This window comes from Camelus bactrianus, chromosome 4 (genome assembly GCF_048773025.1).
Source record: "Camelus bactrianus isolate YW-2024 breed Bactrian camel chromosome 4, ASM4877302v1, whole genome shotgun sequence".
Classification (NCBI taxonomy): domain Eukaryota; kingdom Metazoa; phylum Chordata; class Mammalia; order Artiodactyla; family Camelidae; genus Camelus; species Camelus bactrianus.
In genome coordinates this window covers 101,449,248-101,477,141 of record NC_133542.1, presented here as the reverse complement: position 1 = coordinate 101,477,141, position 27,894 = coordinate 101,449,248, and the positions used below count along the sequence as shown (strand labels likewise).

The window sequence follows — 27,894 nt, the reverse complement described above, 5'->3', positions numbered from 1 at the left end:
AAATGGATTCTGCAGATATAATTAAGGTTAAGGATCTTGAGATGGGAGATTATCCTAGATTAGATTATCTAAAGAGGTCCAATCTAATCATATCAGCCCATAAAAGAAACTTTCCTGGCTGAGGTCAGGCTCAGAGAGACAGTCGATGTCAAAAGAATGGTAGAGAGATGCAAGGCCAGGAAGGAAATGGGCACAGAGCCAGGGAATGTATGTGGCCACTGGAAGCTAAGAAAGAGAAGAAAATGGATTCTTTGCTAGTGCCACCAGGAAGAAACACAGCCTTCCTCCCACACTGATTTTTTTTTAATTTTTAATTTTTTTTTTAAATTTTGTCTCCCACACTGATTTTAGCCCACTGACACCCGTGTAGAACTTCTCATGTACAGAACTGTAGGATAATAAATTTGCATTCTTTTAAACCATGAATTTTGTATAATTTTTATAGCAATGAGAAAGATAATACAACATTTATAACTATCACCCAGTATAGTATTTGGGACACCAATGAGAAGAATTAAAAGGTTAAGTATGACAATTGAAATGTGCTAATGAAGATTTAGGAGTCAATATGGTGTCTCCTTTGAAATATCTTCTCTATAATAGTTGCTGGAATCCAAAAAAAAATCAAGATTTATGAAATTGTAAATTAATGTTTATATATATATAATCCTAAATTGAAACCTGACATATATATGTTACATATGTTCCTTTTCACTTTTGACCTAAATTATTCCCATGAAATTTGGGGTGCTGCTTTTTACGACAAGGAATTTGTATTCACTTTGATTATTTTATATTTTTCTTTTTATATGGAGCATGGATGGCTTTAGCTTTTACTTTTCATAATAACAGGTACTTTATTGACTGTAATTATAAATTTTTTTTCTTTTCACTGAATTCAAAAGAAACCACTTCTTTGATCTCATCTGATTTGACTGAAAAACACTTACTCTGTGAAAATGCTGACAGAGCTGTTCTCCAGAAAGAACAATGTCACATTTTAGGGGGTGTTGGGGAGAATGCTTATGGAGGGTAGGGTTTCACTGTTGCAAACTTAATTGTTCTGAAGTAACTAAACAGGCAGAATTAACAAGTAAATTTGAAACAGTTACAGAATTTATACATAATCCAGATTGCTGGCAATGTTTCATACAGACATCGAGTTTATAAGACAGTTTTAACGCATCATGTAAATAGAAATGCAGAATAAGCAGTGTGCTTTTATCTTTAGAAAAGTAAGTAAACATATGCTGTTTGAAGGATAATTTTCTAATCTTTAAGGTGAAATGAAATTTCCTGTAATCCCTTCCATGATTTATTGCTGTCTCATGAGCCAGACTTAACTCTAATTTTTTCCTGTAATATTTCAGGTCAGCCTTTTTCTTTCTTTTGCTTTTCCAGTTGTTCACCGTATGATCTTCTGCAATTTTTTCAAATACAGACAATACGTATGGATTCACTTATCTGAGCACACATGTGTGCCTGTATATATACAATTTCTGATTGTTGGTTTGGCTAGATACAGAATTCTCAGAATGAATTAATTTTCTCAGAATTTTAATGGAAATTTAACATTATTTTGTATCGTCATGTATTACTGATAGAAGTTATGCCAATGGCTTGCATTCATTTGTAGGTAACCAATTTCATCTTCCTGAAGGTAATATCATCATTAATGGAGTTGTGAAATATATAGGTACCTATTATTTAACATTCCTTCTGTTTATAATGAAGCGAACTCGTTTTCATTTTGAAAGCCTAAAATTACTAAGATGTTTTAGATCAGAATAATTCTCCTCTAGCATAATGTTTTAAAATTTTTTAAAATTTCTTTTATATATTTTTATTGATTTATTTTTACTGGTGGGGGACGTAGTTAGATTTGTTTATTCATTTTTAGAGGAGGTTCTGGGATTGAACCCAGGAACTTTTGTAAACTAAATTGTGCTCTACCACTTGAGTTATACCCGCCCCTCATCACATTGTTAATAAATGCTTCATTCTCTCCTTTCAGCCCTCCCAGTATGTGGATTAATACTCCACGTCTCTTAATGTTTTCCTATTTTCCATTGTCTTATTATCTTGGACTCAGGTTTTCCTCCTCCCCCCCAAAAAAAATCTGTGATTACTAAATAGGTAGATACCTGCATCCATCCTATTGTTTACCTATCCTAATAAAGTTGTATTTTGTAATTTTATTTTACATTCTCAATACATTTTTGTTGTGCTTCTTTACTACTTATTTCCTAGAGATAATGACTATTCACGTCTTTCTAAGAATATGACTAGAGTTTTTTTTAAATTTTTATTTTATGTCCCCTGGGTCTGTTTCTCTATTTGCATATTTAGCTCTTTTATCCAAATAGTTTTTTTTTCTATCCCTAAATTGCAGGTGGTTGGGATGGCTTGTTGTGTTTTTAAGTGGGAAATCAGGCTGCTTAATAGATACCTGGTAGGTGTTTTCTCTGCAGGTATGTAGGCCTGTTTCCCCAATATTTCCCTCCCCTGGACGAGCATAAACAGCAGACCTTATTAAACTGGTTTGTGTTAAGTTTTCCATACATGTCGACTGACAGGTTCTGCTCTAGCATGTTATGTAGCAGAAAAACTAGGCACCCACCAATCTCCAAAATAAGAAGGTAAAATCATTTCATGTGTAGAACCTTTTTGTTCTCTTTTTCATTATTTAGAAAGCCCAGCTATGCTTACTTTTCCCTCAAATCCTAATACCTACACATGGGCCCTTCTTCTGGTCAGAACTGAGGCTCGCTTTAGAAAGACAATGTTCATGGGATAGTAAATTAGATGGAGCTTTTAGGAAAAAGGATATTTTTTACTTAGAACTTGGTATGTCTGAAAATTTCTTTTCCTCTTGCTGACATGTGCTCCACCTTGTGTTGTATGTATGGGGGCTCTGATTCTTTTACTCTGCTTTTGATCTAATCTCATTTGCCTTCTATATCCCAGGAATTCTTTAATTTTTTGGCTCACTAGTGGCATCTCTTCATATTATGGAGATGTGTTCTATCATAGGAGTGGAAATTCAGGATGCCATTCATCAGTTAATCTGCACAGCAACTCTATAAGGAAATTTTAAAAAATCAGCCAAGAAACTAAATGTCTCTATGTCATAGTTTCTGAGTGACAGAGCTGTAATTTAACCTTCAGAGTCTCTATCTCCATATTCAGATCTCTCATTCTCAACCAGAGATAATCTTGAATTCCCTTCCATTTCAATCAATTCCATTGAATTCAGCAAAATGTACTCTGAATGTCTATAATGTGAGAGTACTATTAAAGCAATGAAAATACAGAAATGGCTAAGACAAAGATCCTATTTTCAACGGATTCACACTTTTGTATGCGGAATTTAGTAAAGAAGGAAAATCAGTGAAAGCAAAGACTAAATTTACTTGCCATTCAGTTTTGCCTAAGATTGTACTGGTATAGGTAAACTGACAAACATGTAAATTAGCAGAAGAATCGAATAGCCATTTTTCCAAAGAGGAAAGGCAGATGGCCAACAGACACACGAAAAGATACTCAACATTGCTAATGATCATGGAAATGCAAATCAAAACCACAATGAGATACCAATTCACACTGTCTGAATGTCTATCATCAGAAAGAACACAAATAACAAATGTTGGCGAGGACATGAAGAAAAGGGAACCCTTGTACACCGTTGGTGGGAATGTAGTGTGGTGCAGCCACTGTGGAAATCAGTATGGAGATTTCTCAAAACACTAAAAATAGACTTACCATATGATCCAGCAATCCCACTCCTGGATATATATCTGAAAAAAACACAAATTCAAAAAGATACATGCACCCCAATGTTCACAGCCATGTTATTTACAATTGCCAAGGTATGAAAGCAACCTAAGTGTCCATCAACAGATAAATGGTTAAAGAAGGTGTGATACACACACAGTGGATTACTACTCAGCCATAAAAAGAATGAAATTTTGCCATCTGCAAAATTAGAGGTTTAGAGCGCCTTATGCTAAATGAAACATGTCAGAGAAAGACAAATACTGTATGATATCACTTACATGTGGAATCGAAAAAGTTTTAATTTTATTTTGGTGAGTAAAACAAAACAAAACAAAAAAAGAAGCCGATTCACAGATATAGAAAACAAAGTAGTGGTTACCAGTGGGGAGAGGGAATGGGGAAGGGGCAACATAGGAGTAAGAGTATAAAAAAATAGGGATTATTATGGGATTATATGAAATCATGTGTGTGAAACTCTTGAAAATTTTAAAGCACTGTAGAATTTAAACACTCTTTCATTCAACTTTTAAAAACTGTAAAAAAATAATAAAAAAACAAAACCCTTAACTTCTAGCGATTAAAGTTGAAAAACATTCATTATGAATACTCTATATATAAGAGAAAATAATGAACGTGTTTCTTTTCATGTCGATATAATCTATAAAATACTGCATATTTCAAGTAATATACAAATGATAGAAATAAACCTATTCATATATACACAATAAGGATTAATGTTTTTAACCTATGTCTTACTTGTCAGAGTTAATTTGCAACAAGGAGGCAAGTGGAATAACAAGTAGCATTATTCATAAATAAAATACATAAAAGTATATTCAGGAAAACCATGCTGTTACTTAACTGTCTAATTTACGCTCTGCCTATTCAGTTTGAGTAAATAGTATTTTAAATTTTCCATGAAATGTGAGATCTTAGTACTTGTCTGTCTTTAGTTTCAGAGAAACTGAAATCAAAGGAAGACTTGTCCTTGGACACATATACACATACAGGCACAACCAAGCCTGCTTCTTAAGTCACTTCTCTGAGTCCCTTGTCTGAATGGAATGGGAAGATGGGAGAACTTTGAGTCACTTAATTTTCCACGTTTTCCTTGAGGGAAACTTTTCCTTTAGTGTTATGGAAATATGATATGTCAGTCTATTATATGATTCCTTTGAAAAACAACTTAGGCTCAGAAGGGCTAGACGATACTGAAACAAATGGAACCTGAAGAGATATTTTCTTACATGTCATCAAATCTGTTTCATTAAAGGCACAAACTAGGGGATACCTAATAAAGTCAATGAGGTTTCTTTGGTTGTTGACATCTTTCATATTGAAAGGAATACTGCCAACGTTTTCCCCTATCATTGGAATTTATGCAGGAAGTAGACTCATATCATCATACGGTACAGTGGAATCTTATTTTTCACTCTTTCTACTCTAGTTCCAAAGTAAATTAGGTGACTGAGAACAATGACACACCATTATTAACTGAAGGTAAGTAGAATTTTCCATGGAATCCAGTACTGATTAAGGGAAAAGACAATATTAAGAGATATATTTTCACATCCTCCAGGTTATATTGATGATCTGAGGAAGGAAAAAACTTGTTTCTTGTGCCATGTATGTGCTCTTTACTTGCTACAGATTCCAATTACACTTCAGTAGAAAACCAGCAGTAAGAAAACACCACAGACATTATTGTTCTAGACAAAGCCCACCAGAGGTTACTGAGTAGCAGGTGAAACTTTCAGAAGAAACAAGATATTATCATACTTTCAAAATATCTACCCCAAGATATTTATTAACTATAAATGGAAAGATAGTAACACAGCAAACACTATTTAACCAAGTAATCACAGTTAGCATCAGCGGTAAAATATATTGACATTGTTTTTGATACCAAGTGTTGAAGAAGGACATATTCTTAACCTTAGACCAATCATGAGGAAACATCAGAAAAATTCAAATTGAAGGACATTCTGGAATATAATTAATCAATTATACTATTCAGAAGTGTCAAGATCATAAAAAAAAAAAATAAGGAAAGACTAAAGAACTGTTGCAAGTTGAAAGAGACTTAGGGAAAGAAAAGTGCAATGTCAGATCCAGAACTGGATCCTGAAACAAAAAGAGGACATTAGTGGAAATACTGGTGAAATCTGAATATGGTCTGCAGTTTAATAAATAATATTATAACAATGTTGGTTTGCTAGTATTGACAATTTTACCATGCTATGTCAGATACTTACCTTTGCAGAAGCTGATGGGATAGATACAGGAATCTCTGCCGCTTGTAAGTCTAACATTTCAAAATCAAAAAATTTTTTAATCATTTGAGAAGAAAAGGCAGAGTCTGAGGGAATACACTTTCTCCATCGAACTTTTAAAATTTCACTGACAGAAAAAGACTAGATTTGGAGGCTGCTCTTTAATTCTATCAGGAAATACACATGTTTCCATGAGAAAGAAAATGAGGCCTACAAGGAGAGTGGGTGAGGAAAAAAATGGGAAGGTTTGAGGGTTTTTCATTCAAGGATATGTCTACTTATCATTCTTCCTCAGAAATGGAAGGTGGGGTTCCTAGCAGCAGTAGTCATACAGAACAGGAGGCATTTAGACTTGCTCACCGCCGAAAAGGGGGGACTCTGTCTCTTCCTAAATGAAGAATGCTGTTTCTATGTAAATCAATCAGGAATTGTCAGAAATATGGTCCAAAAATTATGAGATCAAGCTGAACGCAAAAACCAGGAATTAGCAAACTCCTGGGCACAATGGAATAACCTCTGGAGTTGGGCCTCCTGGCTCCTCCCCCTAGCAGGCCCCCTCCTTGTGATCCTTCAAGCACTGCTGTTTGGTCCCTGCATCCTTAATCTCATTACCCATTTCATTAGCTCACGAATAGAGTCACTGAGACTATAGCTAGTAATTACTCAGTACAGGCCCCTGGACCAGGAAGAACCAATGATGAATAAGGGACACCACTCTAAGGTTGATGCTCCCTACAGATGTTAAAGAGAGCATTAAAAGAGGGGAATGAGGTGGGAAGCCCCATAAAAAGAGCGGCAGGACCCCCTAGGCAGGGCTGCTGCTCTCCTCCCAGCAACGACTGGTTCCCTTGCCCAGAGGCTCTATCTCACTTTTTGCCTCTAAAGCGGCTAACTTACACCTAGAATTCTATTGGTGCCCTGAGCTCACTTCTGATTGGCTATTTCCTTCACTCCTGATTGGTTATTACTCTCGCTTCTGATTGGTTATTTTTCTCACTTCTGATTGGTCCACCTCCCTAACTTCTGATTGGTCCATTTGTAGTACTTTATTTGCATGGAGCTCACTCCTGATTGGTCTATTTCTACAAAGCTTGTTCCTGGTTGGTCGACTTCTGTTGTACTTTATTTGCATATGATGTTGCAAAGTGTAAGACTGGCAGCCTATAAAAGGCTTGTGTAAACCTACAGATTGGGTCCAGAGCTTGAAGTGTTAACTCCTCTGGCCCCCTGGCGTAATAAACCTGAGTTCTCCAACTCTCTAAGTGCTACTTGGTCTCTCGCCTGGATCCAGGTTGCTGTCACAACTGAGTTGTAACACTTTTTTCCACAACAATTACACGGAGTCAGCATGGGGTCAAACACAGAGAGAGCATACGTTAAAGACCGTAAGTTTCAGAGGCAGACCAATCATCTGTCAAGTCCTGAATATTCTACCTGGTAACTGTGTGACCAGTTTAACCATAAGTTACGACTACCACCATGGCCAGTACTACTACTACCACAACTATCATGGCTACCATGACTACTGTCACCACTACCAGTACTAATACTACCACTACCACTACTACTATTACTACCATTACTACCACTGCTATCACTATTACCATCACTACTATCACTACCAGTACTACTACCATCACTACTACCATTACTTCCACTACCACTATCACTACCATTACTACCTCTACAACTACTACTACCACTACTACCATTACTACCACTACCACCACCACCACCATTATCAATACTACCGCTAATTCTCCTCCTCCTTTTTTAGTGGCAATAATACTTACCTTGTAGATTTCTCAAGATATTACTGAAGTCATGTAAACACTACAAATAAGAGCCATTAATCTCATGTCTCTTTAAAGCCATACATTTCTTATCATTGTATCATTACATAAAGTTTAAAAGAAGAGAAAAATCACATCCATTTTAATTTACCAAAAGGTATGTGTGATCATTTTAAGTTTTATGGTTATATATTTTAACATGGTTGTGATCTTAGTGTATCATTTTTATTTTCCATTTTCGCACATTACTGTTTATGGCTTTTTCATGTTGGTACAATATACTTAAAATGATAATTACCTCTCCTCATTGGAGCATTTTAGTTTATTCCCTTTTTTTTTAACTATTGTAAGCCATGTGTGTTGCATTGTTTGCATTGCTTTTTTCCTTAACTTGGATTATTCCTTTTATAAAGAATTCTGTATCAATGTCTGTAGCTTTTTTTTTGTAAACTCAATAGTTAAAAATTGACCCTCTTTCTAGATTTTTATTATTTTTACCTGCTACTTTTTAGATATCTGAATACATGTATCTTAAAGCACTTGATTTTCTTGATGTTATTATCAGAAGTACTCTCTTGTCAGTACCAGACAAAGCAAGGTTATTGGCATGATCCTTCCTTCCAGTACAGGATTACAACCCTGGTGCAGACCATGTATAACCACCACTGTTTAGTTATATGAAGCATGACAAGTGCTATGTAAATGTTACTTCTCATTATTAGTTATTCATTCTGGCATGATACTATAGGGAAAAAGTAACTTTGCCAGAGATTTTACTATCATTCTATTAGCCTTCTTTAGTGTAGGTTGCCACTGGTGATGGTGCGTAAGAATACAGAACAGATGAGATCTTTTACGTTATGTGGAAAAGCCTATCACAGTGTCCCTCATTTTCCAGGGTTAGCACAGTGCAAATTTTCTATGAGTTCTTTGGAATTTGACCAGCGACTGCTTTGCCTGGGCCATTCATCTTGATCCTGAGGCTGTGCAGATTTCTGGCTTTTGAGTATCCACACAGACCTCTCACTATACTCTAAACTGCAATTTTATGTTCCCTGAACTTTGCTTACTTTTGTTATCTCAGGTTCATTGTGACCCCATTAGTGTCCTTCCTTTGTAGCCTGCTCTCATGTCTTGTTTTCTTGTTCAGCTATTATAACATGTTGCCATCCTTGATCCAGGAGGGAAAATTTAGTCTACGGGTATAAGAATTAGATATGTTGCTTGTATTGGAGAATAACATAGTTATCAATTTCTTAGAAAGAGAAAAGATGAAAGGTTAAGAAAATAGAGGAGATGCTATGGGCTTTCTCTGCAATTTCCCCAAGCTGGGAAGGAAGAGTGAAGCACAACCTCTAAGTTAGAACACATGCTGCTAGTTTTGAAACAGAAAAAAACAAACTAATTCCACAGTGTTATTGTGATCATGTCAAAATATACATGACATGAAAGTTGCGATTTAAAATATTTAAGGGTACACTTCAGTGGCACTAAATACATTCATTATCATGCAAATGTTGCCACCATCTATCTCCAGGACTGTTGATTTTCCCAAATTGTAACTCTATCCAATAAACAATAACTCCCAGCCTTCCCTGCTCCCAGCCTCTGGCAACCATCATTATATTTTCTATTAATTTGATTAATCTAGGTGCCTAGAATAGTACAATATTTTTCTTTTGATTATTGGCTTATCTCCCTTAGCATGTTTTCAAAATTCATTCATGGTACAGCATGTGTCAGAACTACCTTCCTTTTTAAAGCTAAATATTTAATTGAATGTATACCACATTTTGTTTATCTGTTCACCCATATAGGGACACTTGAGTTGCTTCTACCTTTTAGCTAATGTGAACAATGCTGCTATGAACATGTGTGTACAGATATCGCAGACCCTGCTTTTATTTCTTTTGGATATATAATTTTGCCAATATCTAACACTCGTTATTTTCTGCGTGTTTCTTGCCAATATCCCACAATTGTTATTTTCTGTTCATTTGTTTTAACACTAGCCATCCTTATGGGTGTGAGACAGTATCTCACTGTGGTTTTGATTTGCATGCCCCTAATTATTAGTGATGCTGAGTAACTTTTCATGTGGTTATTGGCCACTTGCATATCTTCTTTGGAAAAGTATCTGCCCAATCAAGATACTTTGCCCATTCTAATTAGGATTTCCCCCCTTTACAATAGTTTTAATAATGGAAGATTTAAACTTTGAATTAAAATATGAAGCTGGAGAAGGGACAGAAGAGATGTGAGAAAGGGCTCTGGCCTCAATCCAATACACTTGGCTATACCTAGATATTTTACATGTGTTAATGGAAATGATCATGTAAACACTGTTACTCCTTAAAGAGTCCTGTATCATAGTTGAAATAGTGGGTTACAAAGACCCCACAGGTGATAGGGAAATGGCAACATCTGGAAGCCCCCCACCCACATCGGAGCAGATGGCTCTTCCCCAAGGGATATAATAGTAACTACTTCCCTCAAAGAAGCCATCTGTCTGAATCATTATTTTCACCAATTAATGAAGAAGGCATTTGAAAGGCTGAGAAACTTGTTAATTCTAAAAACAGGAAGGAGGAAAGAACTATGATTTGCCCAATTATAAACTGACACCATTTCTAGACATCTCTGTTGAATACGAAATAGTATCTACTTCTGTTGCCCTTTCTGCATCATTCAGTGGAACTAGCTGAATTGGTAAAAAGCAAATCAATAGATGAAACTAGTCTGTGATGACAAATTTGACTTGCTTGACAGCAGTGTATATTATTACTGATCACCAAGATCAAATCAGGCAGAACAAGCAAGTCACAAAGTCTTATGATACAATAAAGCTCCAACTCATAGTATTAATCTGATGGTGAATTCAGCAGGGCAGGTAATAGTATTTTATCTTGATGTTGTTCAACTATTATAATATTGGTTAAACCCTTACCTACCACTCACTGACCCATTTCTTCACTCCTTAAACCCCAGCCATATAGAAAAATTAACAGTTCCCTTATCCACTAACAAGCCCATATAGCTGCTAATGTCAGCCCCAGATGATAACAAATTGGCAAACCTTTCTCATTCTGATTCCAGCTCAAACATCTTCTATGTGAAGAACTGTTCTATCATGTAAGAAAGCTGATAATGCCACCTTAGCCTCCTCATGGTTTGTAATATAAATTGATACTGCAGCATTTTCTCACTCAGCTAATTCACTGTAAAATGCTGACTTTCGTAGTAGACTGTTATCATGTGAGGAAATAGAATGCATCCCCCTCACCTATGTAGCACTAGTCCCCAGAAATAAAACTTAAAAAAAAGAAACTGGTAATTAAAGAAAAAAAAAAGGTTTGGAAATGCTATTGACAAGATGAGAACTTGCTTTAAAAAATCATAACATGATAATTTTATGAAGGCTTTCATTCCTTTTTGCTTACAATGAAAAGCTATACATAAAACTGTTATTCTCAACTTTTAAGCACACAGCAAAAATAAACTTCAGTTAAAAAAAACAACTATCTGGAAACAGAGATGCTGAGATTACAAATCTGATTTTTTGGGTTTAGGGTTGGTGTTTATTAAATAGGGCTTGCCAAAATCAGTCACTGAACTTTGAACCTGGAAATTTATGGGTTCTTAAATAATGGTTCCTTATCCATGCCTATAGCTTTGTGTCTGACAGCAGGGCAAAAATGCTTCCTGGTGTTCAAAGGGGCTAATCTAATGTCTTACCTAGTTTCATTAATTATTCTCAATCAAACAAAATATTAAAAAAACAACCTTATAATCACTTCTGCTGGCCTGTTTGTAGTGCAGCTGCTACAGGCTCATGATATTTCTCTCTCTGCCCTACTCAGATTTCCTCGAGCCAGACACACTGGGTGGACCGACACTCTAGAAGCAAAGCTTGCACACCATGCTGAAAGTAACAATGCTACATGGCAAACTCACACCTGACTTTCCCAAATAAAGAAACCAGCTCTTGATGAGGTGATCTGTCAGTAAGCACAAGCGTGGAGAGATTTATAACAGACGGCTCATTCCAATGGGGATGTGATTTTATTAGTTTCCTCTCTCTTGTTCTCTCAGCCTGTCTCTCTCTCTCCCTTACCTCTTAAATATAATTACAAATATAAATATTGTATTTTGATGCCCACCTTTGCCAAAACAGTGCAAAATGACTCACTTTTCATTGTATTTTTTCTCAAACATTGACTCATCAGGCTTTTTATAGCTCCTCACACTGTTTTTTTTTTTTTCCCCCTCAGTAACTTTCTGATTAGTGAGCCTTTTGCTCATGACAGCACTTAATGATGTCGCTTAAGGGAGAAGTGCTTGGGATGAATTTATGTCTGCTTGCTTTATCCAAGCAGAAAAGTACTTTGCATCCTTTTCCTTGCCTGGTCCCCTTAGAGCTGCATTCTAGCCCAGCTGATGGATCGCTTCCTGTCTACAAAGACTAACCACAGTGTCTTTCAGTCTGGGAGTGTGCACGTTAACGCACGCTGTCTCATTGTCCTGTCCTCTTAATTTAAATGCTTGTCTCCTTGCTTCTCAGTCTAATAGCTCATTCCTTCTCCCCTATTACCCAGTACTGTTTCTCCATCCTATCACTTGCAATTTCCAGGATGACATATTTTAATTCAGATCATAGCTCATTTAGTCCTTTCTCCTGATATGCTAATAGCACCTCAAGCTAATCATTAATTTATACCCTGTGGTTTCAATAATTCCTTCCATGCTAAATCTTGCAAAGGAATATTGTTTTAGGCTTGGCACCTTAACTTAGTCTAAGGCAAAAATGTGCCAGAGGATGCCAAGTCACTGCAAACCCCCACCCCTGCCCCACCAATGGGGGCATCATTGCTCACCTAAAGGCTTGCTTTCTCAACAAGTGAAGACTAAAAGGCACAGAAATGACTGTACACCTGCTGCTTTATGTGGGTTTAATTAATGTCTTTTGGAAACAAAAAGGAAGTGTTTTGCAAAATTACTGTTTATGTGCCCCTGCAAGTAAATATATTAATAGGAAAAAGAGATCAAAAGAGAGAGAAAAAATTTAATGTTAGTGCTTGAAAGATCTTCAGAGATCAAGTGCAAGCTCTTCCTTTTTACTAATGAAACAACTGAGGTCCATGGAGTTTCAAAGATTTGCTGTGGGTCACACATCCTGTTATGTGAGGTTGTTAAAGGGGCAAAGCTAGCCCATGGGTCATAAAAGCAGGCAGGCAAGTTCTAAAAGGGGAGAACTTGGGCTGGCTCATTTGGAGAGCTTCTGTGCATGTGTGTGTGTGTGTGTTATTTATTTAAATATCATATGTTTATACACACTGATAACATTCCTCTGTCTCCATAGACAGACAGACATACGTATATACACACACTCTCTTTTCTCTTGGAGTTCCTTTTTCCTCTAATTATTTTTTACTCTCTTTCATGTTGTTGGATAGTCTCAAATCTGCCCTCCTTCACTACAACACTCATACACACACACACACACTCATATCTGATATTTTATGTTATCATTCATGTTTAAGTTCGGGACACTCAAATACTGATAGATGATCTATGTTGGGTGGAGGGAGAAAACTGTCAACTACTGATTTTCCTAATAGAAATACCAGATGGACAGGCTGGGCAACCATACATTTAGCAGTCAGACTCCAAAGTATCAGTATCTAAAAATCTGTTCTGTTGGTTTATTCAGTGTCTCTGTAGGAGGATTTGCTCAGCTCATACCTGGAGTGTGTAGATCTGGCTATCAGCATTCTAAGAAGTTTAATTATCTATCAGAGGACAGGAAGTCCCACCACTCCATGTGCTGGATTTCCCTTAACACTTCTGGTTTTTGGAAGGCAGCTCTCTGTCAGTCTACAGTGACACATGTCCCTGAGTCTGATGCTTCTCTAGTACCATTTTGCAGTGTTGGGGACAAGCAGTCACTAGGATGCATGAAATAATAAAGTTACCTGGGGCAGGTACCTGTTCCATATTGTGCTTTTTACCGATTTCCCTGATCTTAGCCCTACATGTAATACACAGGCCTCACTCCCACTCATCATCTCACCCAATAATATCAGTGCCTCTGATTCCCAGGTCTACTCAGGGCTCTGCAGGATGAATCACTGGGCTTTCCTTTGGCAATGTCTTCTGCCAGGAACTGACAACAACCTTCTGAATCTGCTAATGCTTCATCCACATCCCTTCATTAAAAATTTGTTAACATCTTTTACTCACTGTAGTCCCCACTCCTGTTCTCTTTGTAATCATAGTGTACAACTAATGTCTTTTGTTTTTTCTTAAAGTTTCAGAAGGCAGCAGAGAATGAGTCTGGATTTAGCTGTTGCCCCTTGGATAGTGTGACGAGAGGAGGATTTGTTATTTATCATTCATTATTATGCTTCTCACAAAATCACTGAAGAGGCCAGATAAGCATCTCTTGAAAAATTCCCTGAACAACACTGCTGAACTAGACCACTAAGTCAGTCACTGACTCTGTGATGTTTGGGATGCTACAGAATTAAGAAACGACCATCATTATTGCTGACTCCAGAGCCATGCTATGTCTGCCATGAACTGGGCCAAAAGATCTTTGCCCCATGTCTCTCCATAGCCAGGAGACTAAGCTCCTGACTTTGGATTTCTGATGCAGCTCACACTCATAAACACACACACACACACCCCAAATATCATTATAATCATGCTTGCCAGAGGAGTTACATATCTGCTTGATATTTTCTTTGCCTTTACTATCAAATGTTGCTGCCTTGGCTTGGTTTAATGTAGATAACTTGCAGAATCTGAACTGTAATGAGTCTTGGAAATACGGGTTTTAGGTTTCCATGCACTAACATGCAGTAAGGAATATTAAAAGGGAATTGGGCTGGAGTTGAGTGAGCTTTTATAAAATATCTTTCATGTTTGTGTTTAACTGAAATTCCCTTAAGATCCCTTTTCTATGGATTCAAATGTGTATATTCATATGTGTAATTCTCCTCAACTGGGGGTACTTTTGCCCCTTGGGGACATTTGGACACACATCATCTTTGACTGTCTCTCTGGGGGTTCAGAACTGATACCTAGGCAGCAGAGGCAAAGCATGCTGATAAATATCTTACAATGCACAGTACAGCCTCCAACAACAGATATCAATAGTGATGGAATTAAGAAACCCTAGTATATGTGAATACATGAAAGATGAGTAGTTTATAACTATAATTATCTCTGGGGATGAGAGAAAAGGACTCGATTTAAGAATGATGATTAATGACAGTGGCATTTCTTTACACAAACAATGAAATATCAGGAAAGAAAAGCAAAGAAAAACATACCTTTTAAAATTGCATCCAAAAAAATAAAATACTTAGGAATAAATCTAACCAAGGAAGTGAAAGACTTATATGCAGAGAACTACAAAGCACTGACTAAGGAAATTAAAGATGACATAAAGAAATGGAAAGATAACCCATGTTCTTGGATTGGAAGAATTAATATTATTAAAATGACCATACTACCCAAAGCAATCTACAGATTTAACGTAATCTCTATCAAATTAACCAGGATGTTTTTCACAGAATTAGAACAAATAATCCTAAAGTTTATATGGAATCACAGAAGACCGAGAATTGCCAAAGCATTACTGAAGAAAAAGAATGAAGCTGGAGGAATAACCCTCCCAGACTTCAGACAATACTACAGAGCTACAGTAATCAAAACAGCTTGCTATTGGTACAAAAACTGACATGTGGATCCATGGAGCAGAATAGAGTCCAGAAATAAACCCACAGACTTTTGGTTAGTTAATCTTTGACAAAGGAGGCAAGAACATAAAATGGAGGAAAGTCCAAGTCTCTTTAGCAAATGGCATTGGGAAAACTGGACAGCAGCATGTAAATCAGTGAAGTTAGAATGCTCACACTATACATAAAAATAAATTCAAAATGGCTTAAAGACTGAAACATAAGACAAGACACTATAAACCTCTTAGAAGAAAACAGGCAAAACATTACCCAACATAAATCTCAGCAATGTTGTCTTGGGGCTATCTACCCAGGCAATAGAAATAAAAGCAAAAATAAACAAGTAGATAAACAAGATTATACTGTATAGTACAGGGAAATATATATATATATATATATATATGTATGTATATTTTTTATATAGCTCACAGTGAAAAAAATGTGACAATGAATATATGTATGTTCATTATAACTGAAAAATTGTGCTCTACACTGGAATTTGACAAAACTTTGTAAAATAACTCAATAATAATGCAAAAAAATTAAAAATATACATAAGACCTAATTAAACTTATAAGCTTTTGCACAGGAAAGGAAACCATAAACAAAACAAAAAGACAACCTGCAGAATGGGAGAAAATATTTTTAAAACATGAGACTGACAAGGGCTTAATCTCCAGAATATATAAACAGCTCATATAACTTAAAAAGAAAAAAACAACCAACCCAATCCAACAATGGGCAGAATACCTAAACCAACAATTCTCCAATGAAGACATACTAATGGCCAATAGGCACATGTAAATGTGTTCATTATCACTATCAGAGAAATGAAAATCAAAACTACAATGAGGTATCACCTCACACCACTCAGAATGGCCATCATTCAAAAGTCCACAAAGAATTAATGTTGGAGAGGCTATGGAGAAAAGAGAATCCTCCTACACTGTTGGTGGGAATGTAGCTTGGTGCAACCATTATGGAAAACAGTATGGAGATTCCTCAAAGAACTAAAAATAGACTTACCATATGATCCAGCAATCCCACTCCTGGGCATATATCTGGAGGGAATCTTAATTCAAAAAGATACATGTACTCCAATGTTCATAGCAGCACTATAATACAATAGCCAATACATGGAAACAACCTAAATGTCCATCAACAAATGACTGGATAAAGAAGTTGTGGTATATTTATACAATGGAATACTACTCAGCCATAAAAAAGAACAGAATAATGCCATTTGTAGCAATGTGGTTGGACCTGGAGATTGTCATTCTAAGGTAAGTAAGCCAGAAAGAGAAAGAAAAATACCATATGATATCAGTTCTATGGGGAATCAAAAAGAAAAAAAAACGAAAGAAAAAATTACCTACAAAATAGAGTCACAGACATAGAAAACAAATTTATGGTTACCAGGGAGTGGGAAGGGATAAACTGGGAGATTGAGATTTGCAGATACTAACTACTACATATAAAATTGACAACAAGTTCATACTGTATAGCACAGGAAACTGTATTCAATATCTTTTAGTAACTTATGGTTAAAAAGAATATGAAAATGAATATATGTATGTTCATGTATGACTGAAGCATTAAGCTGTACACCAGAAATTGACACACTGCAAACTGACTATACTTCAATAAAAATATATATATACAACAAATGATTAAAGGGACTTTAGCCATTATTTAATTTTATTTTTTTAACAAAGTGTCTGTGTGTATTGGTGTCATTAAAAAGTAGTAAAAATAATAAAGTATAATGAACAGCAACCAAAATGTGGAGTAGGGATATTCAGAACAGAGTATCTGCCTTATCTCTAAAGGCCCTTTGTTTTCATATATATTCCCAGTGATATAACAGCCCACACTATCATTTTAGCAATAAATCTAAGTGTCTTCCTTAACTCCTTTCTTCTTCATCCTCCACATCTAATCTAGGATTAATTCAAACCCATTCTAATAGTGAGTAAACTCTCTGAACCATCATTCCCTCTTCATCTCCACTGATCATTTTAATTTATGCTTTCTTTTTAGGTTTTCCCTATGGCAACAGACTCATTACTAGTTCCCTGCTATCTGCCTTCAAAACTCTCTTTCCAAGTAATTTTCCACATCATTGACAATTTCATTCATATGTGCCATTATTCACAGTTTCCCCTAACAAAGACCTCAGTTGTTTTCTTCTTGGATGAAGGATGATGAAGACAGTCTCAGTATCAGTCTCAGTCCCCAGGACTGAGGCAAGTACCACTGGTATCACTGATTAATCTCAGTAGTCTTTTGGGCTGATACTAACTCTGACTTCAGACTCCCTCCTAACATGATCCATGCAGCCACCACAAGTATTCTGGAGTCTGTATAAAGATGACACTGAGCATGCTTTCTTTCAACACTGAACTGCTGCATATCTAACAGCTGTTTTTCTCTGTCAGTGGGTATTTCCATATTGAGGAATAAAAGTGATGAGGGGATACTGATGACTTAAAGAATGGAGCAAGAGATTCAGGAATATCCTGTAACTGAGTGTTCTTTTCAGATACTTTACTCTGATTTTGAAGATCTAACAAACTTAGTCACAATACTTGACCAGTAACTGACCATGTTCTAGAACTGACCCTATATTCTATTATATTAGTTTCCCAAAATAGAGTTTGGTGGAAGCTGACATCCAATTGTACCAGATTTGAAACTACAACTCTTACTAAAGCTTATGCTTTCACCTACTTGTAAACAGACGTCATCTCAATGGGAAAGAGAAAAATAAAGAGAAACAGTCCCAGGAAATAGCAGTCCAGAGAACAATTAGGGAGCAGTCAAAAAAAATCGGAAAAGGGGGGTAAAAACAAGAACCTATGATTCTGAACAAGTTTAAATAAAGCAGTGTCAAGGCAATAAGAATGAGATCACTTCAGAATAAGCAAAACTACCATAGAAAATAGATGGTGGTTCACCGTGACATAGACAAACTGGGGATTTCTCTTGAGTGTGGAAATGTCATCAAAAAGATGTCAAATAAAATGGGCAGGAGTAAAGAATACAAAGATATGAAAGAAAAGAATTATAAGTTTGAGTCAATTCTTAATAGGAACCTAATTCCTAAACTCATGAAAAAAGGAAAAAATGAGTGAGAAATATGAAGAGTTGAGTAGACCTCGGAGGGGATGAGTATGAAGAATCCGATATCAGACAGAATGAAAAGAGAAGATGTGACATGTCAAGAAAATTATTTAACATCTTCCTCAGGAGAAGGATGATTTTTAAAAGAGGAATTTTTTCAGCAGCACATTTTAAACTGATTTCACGTGCCTTCTATAGAGGCTGAGGGAATCATTACTGATTTCAATAATCATTTTAGAAAAAAAAATTCTTCATACTTTATTTTTTATAATTTCACCTCTTCATAGGACCAAACAAGGAATCAAGTGTAAATATAACATTTGAACCTAAATGAAATGTCATGCATCAATGTCACCACCAGATGAGGACGGAGCACCCAACATGGCAGCAGTACCTTCTGGATGAACCCCACACTCACCTTTCCCAATAGTCACGGTTCCAGCCTCACAGGGTCCTTGAGGTACCCTGGGTTTGCACTTCATTCAGTTGGCACAGTTTTATTTCTTTCAATGACTCATTACAGAAACAGACAGAATAATAGCTGGGATGAAAAGTTGGATGGTTTGAACTTTTCATCTTAGAAATAAAAACTGAGGTGCTTTTATGGAGCACATATAACTTTAAACGTTTGGTGTTTTCCATACAATCACATAATGATGACATTGTCGGAGGAAATCAGAGTAAGCACAAAACCAATAGGGTTAGCAAGGTTGGAGCCTACCAATATTGAGATTGATTTTCTACACAGAATGATTAAACTACCACTGCTCCCTTACATACTAAATCTTTAAAATCCAACTCACCACTTCACTTTTCCCAAAAGTAGAAAAGCAAAAGAAAAAAGAGAAAAACTTATATGAAGAAAAGTCATTACTTCCCCAAAGTACAATAGCATATTGGCTTTGAAAACAGTATCTTCTGAGAGATGGGAGCCCAAAAGCTAGGGTTCAATTAACTCAATGAAGGCTCCATGTTCCTTCCCATCAAGTCAGAGGCAATTACGTCTATACGCAAGTACAGACGTATGAATCAGTCTTTCTGTTCCAACTCTTCCCACTGTGTGTATGTATGTTTCTATTTTTATTTGTTTATGGAACATTCCAGGAAGAGATACCAGATAAAAACAAGAGGGATTACTCAGCATTTCTGAATTCTGTCATAAGATAGTCTAAAACTTACACATGTGCTACAATTATAGGCAGTTCTTGACATAAGTCATCAAATAAAAAGGAATAGAAGATGGTGACATAGAAGTCTCCCAAGCTCCCCTGCTCCCATGGGCACAATGAATCTATGGCTGCACATGGAACAATTCCCTCTGAAAAAGAACTCAGAAAGTAGCTCAGTGATGCCTGCACAACGGAACGATAAGAAAATCGCCACATCGTAAAGTGTAGTAGAGGGTGAGACACAATCTTGTCGTCACTACACCCCCGGCATGGTAAGACACCATCAGGAGGGAACTCACAACTCCAGATTCTCCCTGAGGAGCAGAAGGTTTGGACTCCACATCTGACATCCCAACTTTTAAGACTTTCACCTGACAGATGGGTCCCCAAAACATCTAGCTCTGAAGGCCAGTGGGAATTGCCTCCATGAGACTCACAAGGGTATAGCAGACTGAGAAAGTCTCAAGGGGCATGTGAGGACTCACTGGGGCTATCCCCACAAGCCCAGTACAGAGGCAGCAGACAAACCTGCCCAGTAGTTCCATGAAAGAGACCTATTTGCTTAACTTAAAAACTGTACACTGAGGGTCAGACTTCCAATTTAACACACAGCTAAGATCCAACTGCATTCTCTCCAAACACCAGGCAGGCCAGTGGGTGCTGCCTTTGTGCTCTTTCTCTGCCCTGCACCCGGTCACTGGTACAAGAAAGATGCTTGTACACGCATCCCATACCAAGGACACATCCCTTGACAGCCTGGCTCCATTGCTAGAAGGGCTTGTGTTCACAGGATTAAGAGGACAGAGGCAACAAAACAGTTCTTCTCCCCTCCTCCTTTTATTTTTTATTTTTTTGTTAATGGAGGTACTGGGGATTGAACCCAAGACCTCTTGCATGCTAAGCATGTGCTCTGCCACTGAGCTAATCCCTCATCCAGAAATAGTTCTTAACTGGCTAAGTACAGAGGGATCAGACAGAAACACCCAGAAAGAGGTATATTTACACACTTTAAAGCTGCTACCTGAGGGTCCAGCTTCCAATCAGCCTCCATCTAGGGGCTGACAGAGATCCTCCCGTGTGGCACACTGAGTGGTCTTGGCACATCCTCAACTACTGGGTACCACTAAGGACAGAGAAGGCTGCTTGGACATTCACAAAAGTTTGAGAGACGAGCAAGAGCTAGGGCAGGGCTGGATGGCAAGTTTCATCTCCTATCCAAGACCACTCCTTCAAGCCTAGAAGTGGTGGTTTTATCAATAGAAAACAAACACAGCAAGGATCAAAGTAAATGAAGGAAGAGAGGAATATGTTTCCAACTAAAAAATAAAATAAAATCACAGAAAAAGACCTTAAGGAAATGGGGATAAGTGATTTACCTGAAAAAATGTTCAAAATATGGTCATAAAAATGCCCACAAATTCTTACATTCTCCTGAGAACAATGTACGAACAAAGTAAGAATTTCAACAAAGGGACAGAAAATATAAGAATGTACCAAACAAAAATCAAAAAGATCAAAAATTGAGTAACAAAACTGAAAAATTCAATAAGAGTTCAACAGAAGACGAGGTGAAGTAGAAGAAAGGATCCAAAGTTCAAAGATAGGACAGTGGAATTCATACAGAAGAGCAAAAAGAAAAAAAAAAAAGATTAAAAGAAGGTAAAGACAGCTTAAAGGACTTATGGGACATAAACATATGGAAGATATTCCCATTATGGGAATTCCGGAAGACGAAGAGAGGGAGAAAGAGGTAGAGAACTTATTAAAAGAAATAATGTCTGAAAACTTTCTGAACCTGGGAAAAGAAACAGAATTCCAAAACCAGGAAGCCCCTAGATTTCAAAGAAGGTAAAACCAATGAGACTCACAGTAAAACACATGATCATTAAAGTGTCAAAAGTTAAAGACAAGGAGAGAATCTTAAAAGCAGAAAGACAAAAACTAATTGTTATATACATGTAAACCCCCAGATGGCTAACTGCAGATTTTTCTAGCAGGACAGAAAGAAGTGGCATAGTATATTCAAAGTCCTGGGGTGAGGTGGGGGAAGGAAGGAAGGGAGGGAGGGAGGAAGGAAGCCCAAACCCTGCCAAGTAAGAGTACTTTACCCACCAAAGCTGTCCTTCAGCATTGAAGGAGAGATCAGAGTTTTCCAGACAAGTAAAAGCTAAAGTAATTCATCATTAGATCAGCCATACAAAAAAAATGTTAAAGGGACTTCTTTTCATTGAAAAGAAAGGGTGCTAATTAGTAACAGCAAAACAGTATAAATAACCCTAGAAAATGTAAATATACAGTTGACCTATGAACATGGGTTTGAACTCTGTACACTGACTTATACATTCATTTTTAAAATAAATATGTGCTACAGTACTGCATGATCTGTGGTTGGCCGAATCCATGTACACCAAACTGCACACATGGAGGTCTAACTATAAAATTTTATACAGATTTTAGACTGCAAGGAGGGTAAAGCCCCCAGCCCTTGTGTTGTTCAAAAGTCAAGTGTACTGTTAAACTCAGAATAATCTACTATTATAATGGTGATGGATGACTCATTTATAAGTCTAGTATAAAAGTTAAAAGACAAAAGTAGTAAAATGACTATAATACAAAAACTTTTTAATGAATACACAAAATAAAAAGATGTAAATTGTGACATCAAAAACATAAAACATGAGGAGGGACTAAAATTATAGAGCTTTAGAATGCATACACACTTAAGTTTTTAACAGCTTAAAACAGACTGTTATAGCTCTGTTTTATGCAAGCCTCATGAAATCATAAAGCAAAAACATATAGTAGATATATTAATGATAAAGAGAAAGGAATCTAAAGATACTACATTAAAAGTTACCAAATCACAGTGAAAGAGAACAGGAATAAGAAGGAAACAAAAGAATGAGAAAAATAGCCAGAAAACAATGTTTTTAAAATGGCAGAAAGTCCCTACCTACCAATGATTACTTCAAATTTAAATGAATTAAGTTCTCCAATCAAAAGATAGAGAATGGCTCAATAAATTTTTTAAACATTCAAGATCTAAGTATATGCTGCCAGCAAGAGACTCACTTCAGCTCTAAGGATGCACACAGAGTGACAGAGAGGGGGTAGAAACAGACATTGCATGTAAATAGAAGCCAAAATGAATCCGGATAGCTATGCAGGAAAAAAGTAGGGTTTAAGCCCAAGACTGTAACAAGAAACAAAATTATGTCTGTAAATAAGGATAAAGGAGTCTATCCAACAAGAGACTGTACATTGCACATGTTTATGCACCCAACAAAGGATCACCTAAATATATAAAGGTGTTATTAACAGACCAAAGGGGAAAAATAGACATCAATGTGATAATGGTGGGGGAATGCAATACCATAGTTTCATCAATAGATAGATCATTCAGACAGAAATCAATAAGGAAACATTGTCTTAAATTACATGTTAGAACATATGAAATTAACAGTTATTTATAGAAAATTCCATCGTAAAACAGCAGAATATACATTCTTCTCAAGCATAGATAACATTCTCTAGGATAGATCATATGTTAAGCCACAAAGGAGATCTTAATAAACTTAAGCCGAAATCATATCAATCCTCTTTCCCAACCACAATGGTGAGAAACTAGAAACCAAGTACAAGAAGGAAAGTGGAAAGTTCACAAATACGTGACAATTCTACAACATGCTACTGAACGACCAATTGTCGAATGAGAACTCAAAAGAGTAATAAAAAATTATCGAGACAAATGAAAATGGAAACACACAATATCAAAAGTTATGGGATGCAGCCAAAGTAGTTTTAAGAAGGAAGTCCACAGCCATAAAAGCCAACATTAAGAAAAAGAAATATCTCAGGCAACCTAACTTTAAACCTTAAGGAACTGGAAAAAAAAATTAAGTTCAAAACCTGTAGATGGAAGGAAATAAAGATCAGAGCAGAAATAAGTAAAATATGGATAGAAATATGGTCAAACAAACAAACAAACCACCACCACCAATGAAAGTAAGAGCTGGTGTTTTGACAAGATAAACAAAATAAACAAAACTTTAGATCATCAAGAAAAGAGAGAGAAATCAAATAAATAAGATTAGAAATGAAAGAGAAGATATTAAAGCCAATACCCCAGATATACAAGGCATCATAAAATACTATAAAAAATATACACCATATTGGACAATTAGAAGAAGTGGATCATTTGCCAGAAAAAAACAACTTATCAAAACTGAATCATAAAGAAATACAAAACTATCTGAAAAGATCTATGACTAGTAAGGAGACTGAAAGTCCAGGACCAGATGGCTTTACTGGTGAATTCTGCCAAACATTTAAAGAAGAACTAATACCAATTCTTCTCAAATTCCTCCAACAAATAAAAGGAGAGGTAACACTTCAGGACACATTTTAGAAGGTCACAAATATCTGATACCAAAACCAGACAAGTGTGCCACAAGAAAGGGAATTACAGACCAATATCCCTGAAGAACAGATGCAAAGATCTTTCACAAAATATTAGCAAGTTGAATTCAAAACTGCATTTAAAAAATCATACACCATAATGAAGTGGGATTTATTTCAGGGATGCAAAGTGGTTCAACATTCTCAAATCAATCAGGGAGATACAGGCACTCATTTATTGTTTGTTTGTTTTTGGATTTGACCAAAATCAAAGACAGTAAAAACAAAAATAAACAAGCAGAACTATATCAAATGAAAAGTTTCTGTCCGGTGAAGCAAACCTCAAGAAAATGAAAATGAAACCTAAAGAATGGGAGACAACAGTTACAAATCATTTATCTGATGTGGTCATGAAAAGGTGCTAAACATCACTAATGATCAGGGAAACACAAATCAAAACCACAATAGATATCACCTCACACCTGTTAGAATGGCTATCATTCAGAAGACAAGAAATAACATGTATTGGGCAGGAGATGAAGGAAAGAGAAACCTCACGCACTGTTGGTGGGAATGTGAATTGCTTGTGCCTACTATGGAAAACAGTATGGAAGGCCCTCAAAAAATTAAAAGTATAACTATCATATGATCCAGCAATTCCATTTCCAAGTATTTATCTGAAGGAAACAAAATCACTATGTTGAAGCAGTGTCTTGCATCTCTTTGTTCACTGTGGCATTATTTAGAACAGCCAAAACATAGAAATCTAAGTGTCCATCAGCAGAGAATGAAGAAAAGTGTCGTACATATACAATGGGATATTAATCAGCTATAAAAAGAAGAAAATTCTGTCATTTGCAAGGACATGGGTCAGTCTTGAGGATGCTATGCTTTGTGAAATAAGGCAGACAGAGAAACACAAATACTGTATGATCTAACTCATATACCGACTCTTTTAAAAAAAGCCAAACTCAAAGATGCAGATAACACACTGTGGTTGCCAGAAACAGGGGCCAGGAATGGAGGAAGGTGGCCAAAAGTTATACACTTCCTTATAAGATAAATAAGTCCTAGGGATGTAATCTACAGCACAGTGGTTATAGTTAATAACATATTGTAAATATGAAAGTTCCTCAGAGAGTAGATCTAAACATTCTCATCATAAGAAAAAAGAATTATAACTGTGTGGTAATGGATGTTAACTTATTCTGGTAATCATTTTGCAGTGTTTACACATATCAAGTCATTATGACATATCTAAAACTAATAAAATTTTATGTTGATGTTTCCTTAATATTAAAATATTGTCAATATATTTTCATGACATAAATAAATTTTAAAAAGAAACAGATTGCATTTCAAATACCTCTTATATACATGTAGATACTATCTGACTAAAATTAGTAACGGGACTCCAATATAATTCCATATATTTTATATCTTTATAAGTTCTATAGGAGAAATTTTGCATATTGGAATGAGAAAAAGTTTAAATAATAAGTAGTCTAAGAGGGAAATAATTATTTTCAATGACTAAAAGGGTCTGATTAGGGATCACAAATGTTGGTACTTAAAGCACGAAATAACTGGGCTTCCAGAACTCTCTCCTCGATAATTAATTCTATTTGATATTAACAGCTAACATGGCCAAACTTGTTCTTATAACTGAAAAGGGTAACTTGGAGCCTCACCTCTTATTTACCTTCTAAACACTGAAATGTGTTTCAGTTGCTGTTGTACCAATCTTATTAATCAGAGAGATTTCTTATGGTAGAAACAAAACCCTCTAACATCTTTCTGACACATGTCTGCTCAAACCAGAACCTTTGTTTATTTATCCCTTTTATTTGCTTTTCACATATGTATCGCTGCTCTACAGAGAGTAGTATAGGAAGCAAAGATTAACTACATTTTTATTATTTCGGCTTCAGAGTGGTCATGTGTGGTTAAGATTCCCATCTTGGGAAAAGGCCCAGGAAGGCAAAACTACATCACAGTCCACTCTGCTACAAGTTCTTTTAGTACTCAAGGGACTTTTTTCCTCTTACGGTTTTAGAAATAAGATGTGAAGTTTTTATTTTCCTGATTTCAATGAGAACATACGAATCTTTTAGAAAATGTAACAATGAGTAAAGGACAAAATTTAAATAACTCTTTTTCCCACCTTTAAGGGGTCCTCACTATTGTTTTCACTGTAAGCTGCATGCTGATAAAGTCAAGGAAGTAACAAGGACAGATGAATACATGGCACAGATGAGGTGATAGGACAGAGTGGTGGGCGGTCATTTTGTTTCACATCCAGTTAGTGTTGTCAGAATGCACTTAAAAAAAAAAAAACTTCCCCATCTACAGGTGGTTCAGTTATCACTTGGTGTTTCTATAAATTAACCAACCTGCTTAGAGTAAACGGCTGATGCGCCGTTTGTCATTCTTCCTGATGCAGCAGTTGCCACTTTCACCATGAAGCCGTATTAATAATCATGTTACTCCTTGCGGTTATGATTGGTGATTCAGTCATTCAGTTATTTTCAAATATTATGTTACTGTGTTTTTTAAAAAATATTTACTTTATTGGTTGCAAATGTGCTTCATGCTTCTTTAGTCTTAAAATGGTATCAATTACCCACTGCAGCATATAACTCGTATTTTTGAAGCTGGAGAGAAATTCGACTCACAACAATTATGTCTTTGCTATAGTAGGCACCTTCATGTATTCCTTTGTTTTTGTTGGTTTTATGTTACTTTAAAAAATTTGTCTATTTTCACTTTGCTCTTGGTTTTAAGACCAAAGCTAGACAACGTTCATAGTATCTAAGAAATTTTCTGAGTCATTCAAAATTAGTTAAAATTGAAGTTATTAGCCACATAATCCTAGAAAGTTAAGCAACTTAGAAATATGACAATGAATATTCCAAGAAAACTGATTCTAAAATTTATTATTTATGCAAAAAGTGAAAAAGATTAATGTAGTGATCCTTTATTGGTACAATTGAGATAGCAACTATATTACCCTAAACAATTGCTTGGGGTTTTTGATACTAATTATGAAGCAATATTCTGTTTTCACCATGTCCCAGGGGTTCACTTTTTTTCTTGATGCAAAGGGCATGAGATTTGATATTTGGTGTCCAGACCATTAAATTTCTATCAGTGATGAAATGCTGGTACCCATTTATTCTCTTTGGGAAAATCTCTGCTAATTTTAATAGGTTTATCATTATTAATATCAAAATTATCTTAGATAATTTTAAGTTTTTTCATTGTCAATATGCTATACATATTGCATATTTTATTTTGGAAACATTTTTTCTAAATTCTGGTAAGATTTCCATATATTTGCATTCAATTATAATTTCAATTAACAGTTACTATTATTTCACAATACCATAATAAATAATAGAGAAATAATGTGCTGCTCCTTGTGTTTAAAATGACTGCTGTCTGAAATGAATCCTAGCAACATATATATGAGAGTACATAATACTCATTTAATATTTTTGGAAAAATTATATATATATATACCCCAGCCAGTTTAATTGTTAGATTAACGCAATTGGTCAACCTTTCAATTGTATTTATCAATTAGACTATTAAAAATAATCAAACATCCTGGGAGTCA

At 35.9% G+C, this 27,894-nt stretch overlaps 1 long non-coding RNA gene across 3 annotated transcripts in view; it reads right to left on the bottom strand.

Moving 5' to 3' along the window:
• Positions 1-27,894, bottom strand: part of LOC141577564 (uncharacterized) — a 541,558-nt gene that overhangs the window by 16,890 nt on the left and 496,774 nt on the right. For 2 of the 3 annotated variants that reach the window (XR_012506821.1, XR_012506819.1), the window contains one exon: positions 3,763-3,797. The exons of the other annotated variant lie outside the window; for it this stretch is intronic. This is a non-coding gene — a long non-coding RNA (uncharacterized LOC141577564). The remainder of the gene's footprint in view (positions 1-3,762; positions 3,798-27,894) is intronic. 3 annotated transcript variants of the gene reach the window in all.